Below are 18,180 nucleotides of genomic sequence, written 5' to 3'. Positions count from 1 at the left end.
TGGTGGCAAAAACTTGATTGCTAAGAATAAACCACACATCTTGAAGACTACTTTTTCTGTGCAAAATTATAATTGACAGCTGTGACATTTCTTTGTAGAAGAAAACTATATGCCTGGATACATGCCTGGATTTTTCTGTCTATAAATTATTTCTATTAGAGAAAATCCAATTATTATTTGCCTATAGGCACTACTGTGTTACCACTGTGTTGATGCAAACCATTCCCAGGTCCTTTAAGTCATGGCTCCAGAGCTAAAACTTTCTGTGACAGAGTGTGAATAGTGAGATTGAAAAGAGACTTGAAGGTTGTGTGACACTGGTATGGGTACAATTTACTGAAAACTTACTTTTTAAAGTCATATAACTGAGATATAGCTTTGGCCAATTCTCAAGAGCCAATCCCTAAATGATTATCACCATGTGCCTCCTTCTCGACATCAAACACTTGCAGTCAAACGTAAACAGCCATCTGCAAGGCAGGCATCTGGTCTAAGTCCAATACCTAGTCTGTCTCCGACAGAGACCTTAGATCCCGCAGGTCTTAGTCCCCTGCATTCTGGAGGTGCTTATCTCTCACTACCATTACAGAAAGGGCCTACCAATGTATCTCATACCAGCCCAGTGATATTTGCCACGTAAAAGTTAGGGGAAATGAATACCACCCACATACAGTTGCATATACTAGATGCACGTGACCTGGGGAATCTTGGCAGTAGTTCATCTGATTTTAGTCATTCACTGTTCCCAGAATGAAAAAAGAAAAAAACCCAATAAACTAACAAACAGACAAAAATCCTACCTGGATCTGTTAGCAAGGGAAGCTTGACATACACACAGCAAAATAAATTCCAGTAAAGAAAAGTGATGGAAAATACTAGGTGCTTATCTCAAATAGGTGACAAATTTTATTAAGTTATTTGAATACTTTAGGCAAGCTATTTTGGTCATCTCTACTACCACATAAATTACATAAAAAGGAATGCAAATAACCAGCCAGTATTGCATAGCTGTTACATTAGTAGAGCAGCTGGATGCAACATTAAAGTCCTCATAAATGAGAGGAATTATTGTTATGCTACAGTATGAGACTTGAATAAGACTTTAAAAGTAGCATTCATTTTGTTGATTAAAGATTAACAAGGTTAAGTGTTTAATTGGTATTTTAACTGGATAGCAAGGAGAGAAATTCTGCAGTTGGGAGTTGAATGGATTTTGTGGACCGTGAGAATACAGTTCTTCATCTAACTTAAAATTAAATAGCTAACTCAAATTGCATTTGTTTAGGAACATACCGGTCTAGATTTAGGGAAATGAAGGGGTCTGATAAAAGCATATTTTGATTCCTACGCTTTGTTTCTGTCTCAACTGTTTTTCTGCTTCATAGACAGTAAATCTTGTGTAACTAATCTTAGAAGTTTAATGACCTTTCAGGTTTGGCTCAGAAAGTTAATGATGCTGATATAACATTACTTCATCCATGCAATAGTGTCCTCTTAAGAACCCTGAAATATCTCTTTACCTGCCAACACAACACCTTCTCTCAAAGCAGCAACACATTTCTGGACCTACATTTTTGTTCATATAATTTCAAGAATTTCCTTCTCCTGTCTATAACATAGGTTTTATCCCTTTCCACAGACTTCTGCTGCTCCATCTGTATCTTTTTTTAAAATAAGTTTTTTCTTCTTTAGTTGTAGTTTCCTTTTAATTTAGGTGTTATAATTTTGCTTTATATAATAAAAAAAAACCCCAACCTTGTAAAACCTTGTCCATGTCTGAGCTGGATGCCTCACTTCTCCTGGCTTCATTGTTCAGTCTCTGCTACTTTTGCCCTGTTCCATAGTTCAGCTTAGTCCAGAAAGTGGCTAACAGGCTTGTTCATTGTTCTAAGCAATTTCTGTCACCACCTTTGCTCATGAAAGAATTTATGGAAAATACAATGACAGTGATTCTTGAGGAGCAGTTTTTATAATAGCAGCATAAGCATCTCCCTAATTTCAACAATAATTCACACTTTGTATTAATTCATACTTTGTATGAATTATTGCAGATAATTGTCCCGATTGTCATTCCTGTTATCCAAGTAAGATTAGATGAACACAGCTGGTTTTTTCTGTCTTAACAGTTCATGACTATTTAAACCTGTTTGAAAAATGCTAATATTTAGTATTTGCCAAGAGGTTATTTAAAGCAGTATTTACTGGTTGATAATGTCACTATGTTTGGAGAAGTCGCTTGATTTTCAAACTTTACTGCAGAGTAAGACTGATTTGAAAGATGAAGCTATGTGATACATGTCATCGTGTATAGGGACTGGATAAAATTCAGCTGTTAGACTAAAGATGAGCCAAACAAAACTTACAGGCAACCGTAAGAACCTTCCACTTTTAGCAGCAACATCTGCAGTAGCAGATGTTGATCAAACAACATCTCAATAACTTGACCATGAAACGTTGTTGCATTCAGAGCAGATTCTCTCTCCCAAATCTATTTAAGGTAGATCCTGCTTGGTGAGCTCAGAGCTCCCTTTCAATAGTAAATGGAGGAGAGAGGGCTACTTTCCTTGGGAGAGGTGAATCCAGATTACGTTCGCACACTATTTTTGTATATTCAGAGATACCCAGCACAACTCAAGATTTTTTCCAGACAAGTCAGGAAAAGAGAATCAAGGGACTTTCACTGTTGAATACATGTATCTCCTTCTGAAGGTTGGTTAGAAGTCCTCAGATTTGCAAAAGTAGTACCATCAGCTCCACTTTAAACAAAATAAAACAGTAAGAAAGGAAAAGGAGTAGAATTGTTCAACTTGGGTTCTGACATTGCAGCAGTGTTCAAATGAGTAAGCCTTAGAAAAGTCACCTTTAGCAATAGAGAGTGATGATGTACCGAGCCGTGCGAGCTGTGGCGGCATGCTGACCAGAGCTAAAACGACTTTGGCTCACCTGGGTTTTGAACCCATGCACGAGAGGAAAAGAGATATCTTTCTACAAAGGGAAATCTATTACTCCACATGATGTGTATGAGGCATTTCTGTCACATGTGCATAACTGTCATACCTATGCAGACTGGTAAGCAAGGGGGACAAACAGATACAGACAGAGAATCTACCATAATTAAATCTTGTTCAACTTAATAAAATTGGCTGGCAGCAACTAGGACTATAAACAGCAAGGAACTGGTGGCTTCAAGTGAAACACTCCCTCAGCTACAAAAAGCTGTAGGCACTCTATAAACTTCTTTACACGCAATGCCTGGGATAACATTAAGTGTTATGAAATAAATTTTTTAAGACTTACTGAGAAACAGCATGCAGTCATAATTAATAAACATAAAAGCAATATTTACAATTCATGGCACTTAGCAGAGATTCTAAAATCATCACACTCTGAATTTAGTTTCTGTAAAATGTGTTCTATGGAGATCCAGTGAAAAAAACTCTCCAAGTTGCCCTGATTGTAAAGGAAAATCAAGAAGACAAGAGAACAAGAGCACTGATCTGTACCTGCCTTGATACACTTACTTCTCTTTGATCCTTGGTAGCTCAGTTATTTTGCTTTGTTGAAGGTGTTTGTGGAATCTCCGTGTAATACAAGAAAAACTTTCCAGTTTATTATTTCAAGCAGAAAAGGACTGCTACTGGCAAAAAAAAAAAAAAAAAATAGAAAGAAAGAAAAGACATCGTCTCTATAAACTTCACCCTGAACCTCCTGACAGTATTTTAATTTTCTATTTGCAATATATGAAGAGGTACCTTTGTCTTTTGCATTAAAACTTAGTTGACTGTTTACACTTAGTGTCTCAACTGAATAGGAAGAAAGATTTCTCCCCGGATTAGATTGTTTTTTCCCAGATGTTGGACATGCAGTCATATCTAGCTATAAATGTTGATCCTTCGTTGAATGGCAAACTTCAACATGGTCACAATTATGATAATGGTCATGATATTAATGGTTCTAATCTCTTCTATCCCTTTGATATATCCAAAATCACCAATTTGTCTCCCAGTTAATTTTAGGAATTTTTTTTCTACCTTTTCCAACAGACTAAAAATTGACAAATACTGTTTTACAGGAATATACTTTTCAGTGGACATCTTTTTCCTGCAAGAGCCAACTCTAGGAACTGATTGACTAATTCATTCCCCACAACAATCTCATTTAAAATACACTGACAAAAGGCCAGCTGCAAAAGTGACTACACTAAACTGCTTCTTCCCCAACAACACAATAGAGAAACCAGATATTTATTATTGGGATTTGATTGTTCACAGCTGCTGCTTTCATCAGCCAAGCATAAATATTGGATGTTGGACCCATGCCACAAAAATCATCCTCAAATTGTAATGCCCCAAAACAAATTTTGTGGAGTTCAGATGCAGCTTTTTTTTTTTTTTAATATAATAAAAAAGGATGACTTGTAAATTGGGTTCTGGGGTCAAATTCCGGCCTCTCCCAGATCTGTAAGAAATTGGTTATGGTGACTTAATTTGACTACTTCTGTAGTCAGTACACTTACAGACTAATGATGCAAGAAAGGTTAACCTCATCGACTTGAAGCTCTTGTTTTTCAAAAAAAGTCTGGAGCTATTGAGTAAAATATTTACACAGTCACCTCTTTTGTCTCTGAAAGAACCATCTCTCTAAACCTAACCTCTAGCCTGAACCTTTGGGTGTACAGCACAACACACAGAACCAGCCACAGGGATTTTAAGAAGAAAAGAGTATTTCACTTAGGAACCTATAAAAATCTGGTTCCTCATTTAAGTCACACTTCATTGAGGTTAATTATCTCTTTTTCCATTTTTTTGTGTATGTGAAAGGGCACTGGTGTAAAAAACAATATAGGTCAGAACTCATTTAATCAGCATTTTGGCAAAGGAAAAGGCCATTCTATATTGCAGTGTAGCACTGGCTGTTTGCCTTACGTTATCAATCTTTTCAAACGGGAATTCAAGCTAAAGCAATAAAATATGAACTTCCCATCTTTTTATTTTTTTTCAAAAGAACACTGAAAAGGCCACATTAGTCAGAAGAAACATTGAATAAACTGAATAGTGGGATAAATATGAGTTTCTATGTGCGTATCCAGATAGGGATTTTAAATATCCTCCTTCCTTTTTTGATTTAAGGTGATAAAAAATTTTAAATTAAAGTATCTGGTCTCATATCAGCTTGGCTAATCTCCAGAGATGTATTCTGTTATATACAAGCTCTATTCAACACCAGCTGTACCTTTGAGCTGGTCAAATCAAAAAGTAGTGTTTATCCAGGCCAGCAAATATATTCTTTACAGCATAGCACTTTCATCATGAAAGATCCCCAACTGCTTTTACAAATTCTATGTTTACTGATGTTTAGTCACATTATTTTCTAGTGAAATACATCCACTGTTTTGATGGATCATAGCATCAATTTAAGACCACGGAGACAACACAGCAGTAGATGGGAACTGAAGTATTCTGGATTTACATCAAATGACAGAAAGATTTAAGTAGATATGCTACATATCGAGAAAGTGGGTACTAGCCGAAAGAACACTGTCAGTCTTGCCAACCACCCAAACAAAATCGCTCTGATTAAAGAAGTTGACATGTTGAGAAGAGTACATTCAATTTTTAATACTTAATCATGTTTCTAATTATAGTTATTTCTCGCTGTTGTGTGCAACTCAGCATTGATCTGGATGATGTGAACCTTCATGAAAAGTCAAAAACATTATAGCAATGTCTTTAATCACTAAAGGCAACCTACACCATTGCGCAAACCAAGGACCAGTTTTTGTCTCTGAGACAACCACTGTTTCTCTTGGAGAGCCAACTCAGACAAGAACAAGTCAGGAGCTTTCTAGGCATGGCAGACTGGCATCTATAACACACTGGCAAGTATCTTCACAAAAGAGATGGGATTTTTTTGCACTGCAGCGTAAGACTTGAAATAAAAAAAGACCAAAGACGGGGCTTTGTCTAAGATATCAGCCAGGAGCTTCCTCTGGAGGATCTGAGTGATGTTCATCTATACTATATGTTTCACATCAATTTCATGCTGACATCTGTTAAAAAAGAGCTACCAGAGTGAGTAAAAAAATTAGAATAAAAAATGCTTTTTTTCCTTGTCATTGCTGTCCTTCTTGTCCTATGCTTTGATCGATTCACTGATTTTCAGCATGGAATACGACTAATAAATATGTAAACTTTTTCTTCAGATGTAGCTACAACTACATAAACAGCTTTAAAATATTTAAGTTAGTTTTAAACTGATATTACCATCTGATATTATGAATGAGTTACCTAGAAAAAGGAAGTCAGATATGTGACACAAAACTAAATTTAGCTGTTATGAATAATGAAATGTAAGTATGTGTTGGGTTTTTTAATTATGACCACAGCTTTAGCATCTTTCAACTTTAATGTGGGAGGGATTTAGCCCTTACTTGAACAGGTTTAGAGTTAAAGAATATGTATGTATACACAAGCAAATTCTTGGAATTTGATTGATGCGATGTTATAAATACAATAGCTTTGATTTTTTTGCCATGTAAAACAGTTGATATAATTGTCGTTCACTTATTTCTGGAGTTTGAGGCTGAGTTTATCAAAATCTGGCCAAACTCATGAAAAGAAAATCAAATAATCTTCTGCTTCTACCTCATTCGCATTTTCACATGAATTCCACCCCAAGCCCACAATCTTTTTTAACACTTATGTTTGCTGAATCCAGTCTTTTGCTCTGGATAATGATACTATAGATGAATCCAAGAAAAGCATTGCAATTACAGTTATTCTTGCAAAAAAGATTAGAACCACTTAGGTATGAAATAGACAATTTCAGAGCAGAAAGTCTTTATAATTGCAAACAGAAGTAGATGGTGTAGGTGGCTGCCAAGGAAATTCAAAAGCCTGAGGAGGGCAAGGTCTCTGCTCCCTGCACAATCTCTGCTACTGCCCACCCTGGGCGTAGGGGCTAGTTTGGGAGAAGAAGAAGGGCAGCTCCCAGCCCTGCCCTCACCTTGCAGCAGAGGGAATGAACTGCATGCTGCCAAGGGCTGGGAGGAGACACCTGCTCAGTGGAGAAGCTAACACATATTAGTGAGGGGAGACACACAGACCTTTTCCATCCCTGGAGCTCTGTAAGTCCAGCCCACCTCCATGCTCTGGCATTTTATGGTTGTCACTTACTGCCCCCCAAAACGTCCCCTTGCCATCCCATCCTCTGTCCTGCAGCCCCTCCTGGGATTCACTCTCTGCCCCCACACCCTGAATGGTGCCACCCGCAGAGGTGAAGGACAAGTTCACCAACACCATCATCTTGGGGCAGAACTTCCATTTTGTCTGCACCGCTACATAACCGTGAGCTGGCTCTGGGAAGAAAGCCCACTTTGAAGCTGAAATAGCTTTGAGCACCGTTGTCTTTAACGGCCTACATTGGCCAGCTTTTCCTCTTGCTTACACTTACTGTAAATTTAAAGGAATCCTGCTTAAATTGCAGTGACACAAGTGAATGATTAATCAAACTTAATGAATCTCTATGTGAAGTTGTTTCTGAAGAGGTTTCACAGTGCATCATAGAGTGGCAAATCTTTTTTACTCAGGAAATGTTTTTGTTAAATAAAGAATACCGAATGGTATCATACACAAGCCTCAGACCTTGGGAATTTACTACCAATAAAGAAAGCAAAGGAGGAACAGAGATTTTCAGACAAAAAAAAAACAATAAAAAAATTAGATTTATACAGTATCTAGCTTGAATTACGATGGCTTTGCATTTCGAACATGGACCGCTGTAATATGGAATTAAACTAGAAAATAAACCCAAGACTCAAAGTTTTCATTTGCATGAAAAAAAATGGTATTACCAAGAATACAGTTCTTATTTCCTCCTTTGTCATCGCTGGCACTGTGCAACATAGTTTACTAATGCACGTTCCAGAGGGGTGCAGTGGGTATGACATACTGAGAGTCTTTGTGCTTACTTTGAACTCAGGGCTCTGCCCTGAGTATGATCTTACAGTTCCTCAGCTCCTTTAAGGTATGTCCAGGTTTGGAAACTCTCCTCTTCCACTTCTTCTCTGAAAGAGGCATCTTAGACAGAAGTAATGTATGGATTTACACTGCAAACACTGACCACAACTTTGCCAACTGTACAGTACAGAAATATGTTTTCTTCTTAGGAAGTCAGTAATTGGTAGGAAATGCAGACTCCAAATATACTAATTCCACATCCTACTAATTTATCTCCGAAAACATTCAAAGCAGTTTCCTCTTGTACCTAGTAAGAGAAATTCATTGTCTCTCTGAGAAGTCTTCCTTTCTTCAGATACTCCTATCAAAAGTCACCAGGTTCTCTAAAACTGGTTATGTATTCAGAGTTTTATAATGAGAGAAATTGCTTTTGGTTGTTCTGTCTTCTTATTAAGGTCAGAGATTATATAGGAGATTACATATTTGTCCCCAAAGAGAAAGTGATTTATAGCCTTTGCCAGAGAGGTGTAAAAAGCTGGAATATATTTTGTTCCTTCTTTCCAGTCCAAAGTATTAGAGGAGAGTTTTAAAAAGTTATACTGAATGTGTGGACGTAAACAATATTCAAGCATTAACAGTAATATAATAACATTACTACACTACAGACCTTCTACATGACAGATTCAGCTTTGCACAGCTGAAATGCAAAGCTTAATAATGCCTTTTTTGCTTTTCTTTGGTTTTTTTCTTTTTATTTTTTTAAATGGTAGTTATAAGAGTCTGGAATTGCATTTTTAAAACAAAATGTCTGTTCTTGAAGTAGTTATGGATAAGTTATGATCTATTTATTTCTTTAAATTCCAGCACTGTTCCAAAGTCTATGTTGCACAGTAACAGCAAGCACACGTGCAGGCATATTCAGTGCGGTGGGCATGATCTGGAAACAGACTGTTGCCTGATGAGCAGGTAAAAGCTGTAGAAAGATGACTGACCCATCCATACTTACACCATTCGAAGACCTAAGAGATGGCTATAATTACAGTCTGTCAGGGGAGGGACATGGGCACGAGCAAGCCCATGTGGCTCTCTCCGGACAGACACCCACACACAGTGGCACCATCAGCCGTGACGTGATGCACAGTGCCGGCACCAGAGCCACAGCGGGCCGGATTTCACTCTGCAGCCCAGCAGCCTGAGGTCTGGAAAGACTCAGCCATGATGCTCAGCCTAGGTTGTTCCAGGCACATTAACTGCTGCATTTAGATGGGTCTGGCCAGCCCAGGAAGGCAAGAACTCGTGGTAGTTCCTGGCTGCCTTGGAAGCCAAATACATTAAATTAAGATGCACACATTAGCAAAAAGGTTAAACCTCCTGCAAGAAAAGCATGCCCGTGGGAGGGCAAGAGCCATGAACACCTCCACACATGACAGAAGCTGTAAAATGGGCTAAAAGTGCATTTCACAGTTGCTACAGGGATTAATCTCATCCCACAATTACTTTGGATATAAAGCCCTTTGACGTCAAATAGAAAGTTCTACAAAAACTTCAATGGCTTTTGATCCTGGACACAGAGAGGAAAAAGCTGTGGGACTCTCTAAATCCTGGTAAAGCTTTTGTTTAGTATGCTCTAAGGATATGGCTTCATATGCTTGAGTTAATTAAAAGCACAGTGTTTGCATAAAGTCTCCAAGTTGCCTTTTATACCTGGCTCTGCTACTTTCATTTAGCAGTTTTCACAGAATCATAGAATCATTTAGGTTGGAAAAGACCTTTAAGATCATCAAGTCCAACGATTAACCTAACACTGCCAATTCCACCACTAAACCATGTCCCCAAGTGCCTCATCCACACATCTTTTAAATACCTCCAGGGATGGTGACTCAGCCACCTCCCTGGGCAGCCCTTCCAGTGTCTGACAACCCTTTCAGTGAAGAAATTTTTCCTAATATCCAGTCTAAACCTCCCCTGCTGCAACTTGAGGCTGTTTCCTCTTGTCATACCACTTGTCACTTGGGAGAAGAGACCAGCACCCACCTCTCTACAACCCCCTGTCAGGTAAATGTAGAGAGCAATAAGGTCTCCCATCAGCCTCCTCTTCTCCAGACTAAACAACCCCAGCTCTCTTAGACACTCTTCATAAGACTTATGCTCCAGACCCCTCACCAGCTTCGTCGCCCTTCTCTGGACACGCTCCAGCACCTCAATGTCCTTCTTGTAGTGAGGGGCCCAAAACTGAACACAGTATTCGAGGTGCAGCCTCACCAGTGCCAAGTACAAAGGTACAATCACCTCCCTACTCCTGCTGGCCACACTATTTCTGATACAGGCCAGGATGCCATTGGCCTTCTTGGCCACCTGGGCACACTGCTGGCTCATATTCAGCCGGCTGTCAAACAACACCTCCATTCACGACAACCTTTTGTGCCCGGCCATCCAGCAAAGAGTATGCCCATCCAAGCCATGAGCACTTTCTCCAGGAGAATGCTGTGGGAAACGGTGCCAAAGGCTTTACTAAATGCAGGTAGACAACATCCGCATCGTTTCCCTCATCCACTAAGTGAGTCACCTTGTCACAGATGGAGATCAGATTAGTCAAGCAGGACCTGACCCATGCCGACTGGGCCTGATCACCCGGTTGTTTTGTACAGGCACTCAAGATGATCTGCTCCATAACCTTCCCCGGCACCAAGGTCAGGCTGACAGGCCTGTAGTTCCCCAGATCCTCCTTCCAGCCCTTCTTGTAGATGGGCGTCACATTTGTTAACCTCCAGTCCACTGGGACCTCCCCAGTTAGCCAGGACTGCTGGTAGATGGTAGAAAGTGCCTGGTGAGCACTTCTGCCAGCTCCCTCAGGACCCTTGGGTGGATCCCATCCGGTCCCATAGACTTGTGGGTGTGTCTAAAAGTGGTGTAGCAGGTCGCTAACCATTTCCCCTTGGATTATGGGGGCTTCATTCTGCTCCCTGTCCCTGTCTTCCAGCTCAGGGGGCTGGGTACCCAGAGAATGACTGGTCTTACTATTAAAGACTGAGGCAAAGAAACCATTAAGTACCTCAGCCTTTTCCTCATCCTTTGTCACTATGTTTCCCCCTGTGTCCAGTAAAGGATGAAGATTCTCCTTAGCCCTCCTTTTGTTGTTACTGTATTTATAGAAACATTTTTTGCTGCCTTTTACAGCAGAGGCCGGGTTAAGTTCTAGTTGGGCTTTGGCCCTTCTAGTTTTCTCCCTACAAAACCTCACAACATCCTTGTAGTCTTCCTGAGTGGTCTGCCCCTTCTTCCAAAGGTCATAAACTCTCCTGTTTTTCCTGAGTTCCATCCAAAGCTCTCTGCTCAGCCAGGCCAGCCTTCTTCCCTGCCAGCTCATCTTCCGGCACATGGGGACAGCCTGCTCCGGCGCATTTAAGAGTTCCTTCTTGAAGAGTGTCCAGCTGTCGTGGTTTAAGCCCAGCTGGCAACTAAGCACCACACAGCTGCTCACTCACTCCCCACAGGTGGGACAGGGGAGAGAATCAAAAGGGTAAAAGTGAGAAAACTCGTGGGTTGAGATAAAGGCAGTTTAATAGGTGAAGCAAAAGCCACGCAGGCAAGCAAAGCAAAACAAGGAATTCATTCACTACTTCCCATCGGCAGGCAGGTGTTCAGCCATCTCCAGGGAAGCAGGGCTCCATCACGCATAACGGTTACTTGGGAAGACAAACACCATCACTCCGAATGTTCCCCCTTTCCTTCTTCTTCCCCCAGCTTTATATGCTGAGCGTGACGCCATATGGTATGGAATATCCCTTTGGTCAGCTGGGGTCAGCTGTCCCGGCTGTGTCCCCTCCCAACTTCTTGTGCACCCCCAGCCCACTCGCTGGTGGTGAGAAGCAGAAAAGGCCTTGACTCTGTGTAAGCACTGCTCAGCAGTAACTAAAACATCCCTGCTTTATCAACACTGTTTCCAGCACAAATCCAAAACACAGCCCGGTATTAGCTGCTATGAAGAAAGTTAACTCTATCCCAGCCAAAACCAGCACACCAGCCTTCCTGGACCCCTTTGCCTTTCAGGACTGCCTCCCAAGGGACTGTGTCAACCAGGCTCTGAAACTGGCCACTTTTCACTGAAAAGCAAGGGAAAAACTGTCTTGCCATTGTATTCATAGCACAAAGGAAATCACGTTCATAGTATTAAGGGGACTATAGCTGATGTAAAAATTGAAGCATGTACTGACCTTAGGAAGAACACTGTCATCTTCAGTATCAGAAACACAGTGTCTTTTCCAGCCCCAGAAAAGCTGTCACCAGCTATTCGGAAGCTTTGCCTCTAAGTTAATAAAGTTCATAAGCTAAAAGTCTGTACATGGAAGGGGAAACTTCTGCTAATTAGGAACAATATTTATAATATGGCAAACAGGCTTTTTTTTTTTTTTTATTTTACTTCCCTACAGAAGAGGTTTTGGGGGATTAAGATATGACAAATATTTGACAGTGTAGTGAATTCCTATTCCAAATTGCCTGTTTCTCACTTAGCATATCCCCACTGGACTTTATAATAAAGTCAGCTCACATCTTTCTGTTCACGCCACTGGACTTATGAGGTGGACTGCTGTTAACAGGACAGAAGTGCTCTTTCTGTGGAGGATTTAGAAATCCATGTATCATATTCTTTTGGATTTAATTTAAATTCAGGAGAAAAAATATGAATATTGTATATATGATTTTTATAAGAACACAAAAGTTATATATCAAACAGCTGTACTAGATCACCAAAGGATATTCTAGCTCCTAGTGTCCTACCTCCAACACTGGCCAGTGGCAAACACTTAATAAAAAAATATAAAAAGGAGAGCAAGCATGTTGCAAATATTTTCCCAAGGTACTTTCTCAGCCTCTAGCAATCTGTAGCACTAGCACTTACTAAGCTAGAGATACAAATTCTAACAATCCACAATGGATTGTCCTCTGTTGATTGTACAGTTGTTTTTTTGAATCCTGGTAAAATTTGAGCATTCACAACATCCACTAGTAAGAAATTCCACAGATTAACTATTCATTGTGCAGGTGAAAAATACCTTCCTTTTTGCTTTTGCTGCCAACTGATAATATAATTTAATATCTACTAGTTATTGTATTGAAAAATAAAGAGAAAAAAATGTTCCCTGTCCCCTTTGTCTATGCCATTCACAAATTTACAAGCCTTTTTTTGCATTTTGCCTTTCCACTCAATTATCTCTTTTCCAGGCTCAGCATCTACGACTAGTAAGGAGCCATTCTTTGTCTTTGTTTACCCTTGCAACCCATGTATCTTTTCTGGTTTTACTATGTCTTCCTGAAATAGGACGGAAACGGCACACACTTTTTTTAACTTAGAAAAGGGCACGGTGCTGTGTTCTGTTTGTTCTCTATTCCTTTTCTGATCATTCCTCTGGCATGGTATTTGCTTCATTCTTTTACTGCTACTGGGCTTGGAGCTGATATTTTCATCAAAAGGACCTGCTTTAACCCTAAGGTCACTTTCTGAAGCCTGCTCATATCCCATCATTTCCCAACATTTTAAAATAAGGATCATTTTTTTCTGGTGTGCACCATTTATATACTCATCGTATATAAGCCAAACTGCCTACTGGACTCCTTTATGAAGACCGTGGCAAGAAGATCAGGGAAAGTTGCCGTGGCTGTCTTCTCAGCACCAGGGTTCAGTTTGGGGCTTCCCAGTTTAAGAGGACTGAAAAAGGGGCAAGGCAGGGGAGAGCTGACAAGGGGGCAAGAACACCATGAGAAGGGGCTGCAGGAGCTGGGCAAAGAGGAGCCACTGCAAGAGCAACCAGCAGTTACTTGAAGGGTAGTTGCAAAGGTGACAAAGCCAACAGCTCCTCTTGTAGTGGCAAATGTTATAACAAGGGGCCACACATTGCAGCAAGGGAAGCTGAGGTTGGACGTGAGGAAAAACTTTTTCACTGGGAATGTAGTGCAGGTTACCCAGAAAGGCTGTGAAACCTCCATCGTTGGAAGCTTTCAAGATTTGTGCCTAGACATCGGCACAGCTGACTAGTGTTGGTGATAGTCCCGCTTTGAGCAGCAGATTGGACTTGCTGACTGCCAGAGGTTCTCCCAACCGGCGTTGCTCTAAGTCTGAGACTGAATGACTTTACAGTTTTTACACTGGGTATTATATTTGCTGATCTGTTTCTTGAGTTAATGATGTAGTAAAGCTATCTGAGTATCTTAATGAGTATTCAGCTTAATTAGATGTCTATAGTTGTGCATTCTGGCTTTAAAAAGACGAAACCCTGAGCTTCAGGGGATGGTAGAAGCAGCTGTGAAAAATCTCACTGGAATTTCATAGAGCTCGTAAGTTGCAGTAGAAATTTGTCTGAATTGACAGTGATTCATTCCTAAGATTTCACATCTTTTAAAAATATTCATGTAAGAGCATTTGTGGTTTTGCATCTTCAAAAAGAAGAGAGAACTCTTAAAAGAAAGTGTGTCTTTAGCACTTAACTACTGGGGTTGATCAGCTCAACTCATACAATGTGATTTAGGCAACCAGCCAGGCAGACCAAGGGACCTTCTTTGGCTGATTCAGTGTGTTACAAGCATGGGAGACGCTGGAGACTTTGAAACCTTCAGAGAGAGATGAAATGGGAGCAAGCAGGTCTCAGATATTTTAAATATTAGAATATTTTTCTGTCAGCTCTTTCCCAAGAGTTTAAATTGCATTTAATAAGGTTCATGGACTCATGATTTAAAAATAGCTGTCTTCTCTCAATACTAAAGAAAAGAGACAGTGAAGAAGTGACTAGAAAAGCATTTCTAGCATAAATTCATGTGTGAGTGCAAAAAATCCTTGTTCTGGTTTATAGCAGTGAAAAACAACTTCTCCAAACATTGATATGAAGAAAGCAAATTTTACAGAAAATACTGAAAAGTGTATGTTTGAAGATAACTACGTTTAAGCTGGGAAGACACATTTAATGGGTGCAGCTTTACAAATATACAACCAAAAATGTTTTATGAGTATAAAACTGTTTATATTTTATTAAGGAAAAAATAAACATTATTTTACTGACCAGGGCAGGTAAGTATTTTTCAAGGAAAATGCCACTATATAGGCCATGTGCCTATTTGATTTGAATAGCACTTCACTCCTAGGAACATAATTCATTGTCAATAACGCAGTAAATAAGTTTTGCTTTCTTACTGTCTGAATGTCTTCTGCTCCTTTCTTGGTTTCTTTTTCCACACTAATTTCTGAAGTTCTTACAAATATTGCTCTTTAACTTGCTCCTCAGGAAGAGCAAAAAAGTGATCATACTAATGCTTTGGTTGAGCACAGTATATTTCATTGCCTGACTTGATTATGATAACCTTTAAAATTAGGCTCATGGTGTGAATAAAAGCAGTAGAAAATTCAAAATTCATTTATTAAATACACTGCAATGTTTTGCTTAAAATTAGCTGTTTACCAGACAGACAGTTCACATATATGGGAAATTGAAAAGGGCTGCAGATAGGAACACGACAAAATAATTTTAAAATTAAAATAAAAATGTATGATGCTATTCTGTTGTGACCTTGGACTCAGGGACTTCGTTCAGATAAAAGCAAATACTTCAGCAAGTACCTAATAAGTGCCAATGGCAAAAAACTTTACTGACATGTTATGCTTTCATACTTTTGCAAAATGGAGGAAAGCTATTGCAAAATGATGCATCTAAATGATAAATTCTGCTGTTTCTCAGGTAATAGGGGCTGAAATGGCCCTCAGCATAATTCTCATTAGTTTAAGCTTTACTCTAATTGTGTTATCTCACATAGCAGTGAGATGACGTGGAAGTCCATGCCAAGGCATACATTGGCAGCCAATTATTTGATTAAGTAGGGGGAAACGTTTCTCCATCTCTGCAGACATTGAAAGAGCAAAGAGCGACTGCCTGCTTTGTTTCTTGTCAAGACAATGAGCCAGAAACGTGGAGAATTAACAGGCCAGTCATCTCCCCCAGAGTCCCCAGAAGGGGTCCTTTCTCCACCTCCTCCACCCCTTAAAATACACATTCTGGTGGGAGGCATCAGTAACTAGCAACACAAATCAAACCTGGCCCCTTCTATAGGACAGCATCAAGTCTTCAAGGGTGACACTGATGATGGAGACAGGGACAAAGGCTAGGAAAGCCTGGGCAAATGTGCTGCAAGTGTTTCTGGAACAGAAATCACAGAGCAGAAAAGTGGGTGCAGGCTGGAGGCCAAAGCACTGTAAACGGAGAGCTCCAGCATCAGGCACTCCCAGGGCAGCAGCCGTGGGACTGACCTAGGAGCATGCACGGGGCCCTCAGAGCCACACTGAAGCTTTCTGCTCCATTCTCTCCTCCAAAATACCCCATATGCAGAGACAGGGTGTGGATGATGCAAAACTAGTGAAGTCCACTTTTTGACCAGAGGCTCCCTGTATGCCAGAAGTGGCAGCTCCCTTAGCAGCAGATTTCCATCTGACTTCCAGCAATGAAGTGGTGCAATACACTTGCAATGGAGGCTTAAGGGACTAAAGGGACACCGAATTCTGGAAGAAAAAAAAATCTCAGTTAAAGCTGCAGCTCCAACTCCAACTCAGGCTGCTGAAACAGTAAGAGAGGGCTCATTCCTGCTTTTCAGTTGCGTCGAACGTTGTGTTTGTGTCCCAGGCTTTCAGTTTGTCCTTCTGAGAATCCTACACTGTCATGCAGACCCCTTGTTTTGGGAACACAAGCAGAATGTTTGAAAACTCCCATTATTTATCCAGAAGAGCAGGTTACAGCAGCTACTGATTGCATGAGGATATGCAAGAACAGTGGTGGAGTACTAAATACTGCAGCAGTTACTGTGGGTCTTCAGTGCACAAAGGGACTGAAAAGGAGAGATGTTACATGCAAGTACAGTAAGAGGAAAAAAGCTGAAAAGTCTCAAAAAAATACACTAAGGAAAAATTTCAAGAGGCAAATTCTGGTGTCAAAAAAGACTACTGCAGTAGATTAATTTTAAGCAATGATGTCATTTGAATTACTACAGTATGAAGGGACAAATGCTCCTTTTTAATATGTGAAAATGTTCTAAGAGAGGCTTTTTAATAAATTTAATGAGAATGTTTTAGAAACTTAAGAAAAACACCCTCAAAGGATCTTCAAGGAGTTAAAATCTGGGCAGGGTGTTCTTAAATGCATTAACATTTATGTAGAATGAAAGTTCAAACAAGACCCTTCCATCCTATATATGATTCAAGCCAATAAAGAAATAAACCCCTGCTGTGTTAATGGGAGCCTATCCATTGGTTTCACTGGGATTTCACTCCAGCAAGCCTCAGATATAGTCCTACTTTAATTTAAAGTCGGATTTCCAAACTCAAATCAGTACTTTTTATTTGAGGAAGATTTCTTAAGCTGTACTGAAACCCAGCAGACGAAGATAAATGCTGCTGTCCTGCCCGTCTCCCAGTTTCTCGCTTCTTACATACTTCAGATCAGCTCACTGATCAGCGTCCCTCCGCGGTTACCTGCAGGTTTATTTCTGCCTGTTCCTCTGCCAGATCACTGATCTCCGTTTTGTACTGTTAGCTTACACTAAATTCACCTTACCTCAGCTTGCGTCTGCAGCAGAAAAGCCTTCTGGCTCCAAGGGAATTAACCTTTCATTTGTCAACCTGTTTGACCACCTCAGCTGGCGTTAGATCCCAACCAGGAAAATTACGCTTCTTTTAATAAATGCACAGAGGATGGGGTCAGCCACTGTGGCTGTGGTGATTTACCTAGGGCTGCTGGTTCCCGACACCTCCACTGGTCCCGAAACCTCATCTCAAAGGGCCTCACTGCCATGTCAGCGAAGACGAAGGCTGCGTGGCCCTCATACAAAGTCCCTGACAAGGAAGATGCAAGTACTGATACCCACCCGGCCTTCAACTGAAGTGGTTGGAAACATATGGGGAGGCTGGAGAAGTGGTAAATTTGTCCTTTACCTGTATGAAGTAAATTCATTGGTTTTAAGGATATATACCTGTTTTTCTAGATTACTGACAAGAGCACTTGGAAAGCACAGCTAAAGGCTGCAAGACTAATATATAAATCAGTCAGCTTTCCAACCAGTCAAGTAAAGGATCAGAAAGGGAGAGAGGCTTCTCTGTCTCCAGTGCTGCTTAAAAGGAAGAGTGACTTCCTTTTCCACCCTCACCTTGCCGTTGATGGATTTCTCTGATAAAAGACCTTCAGCATCTCAT

The sequence above is a fragment of the Gavia stellata genome, chromosome 3 (genome assembly GCF_030936135.1).
Source record: "Gavia stellata isolate bGavSte3 chromosome 3, bGavSte3.hap2, whole genome shotgun sequence".
Classification (NCBI taxonomy): Eukaryota; Metazoa; Chordata; class Aves; order Gaviiformes; family Gaviidae; genus Gavia; species Gavia stellata.
Note: the sequence above shows the minus strand (reverse complement) of the source record.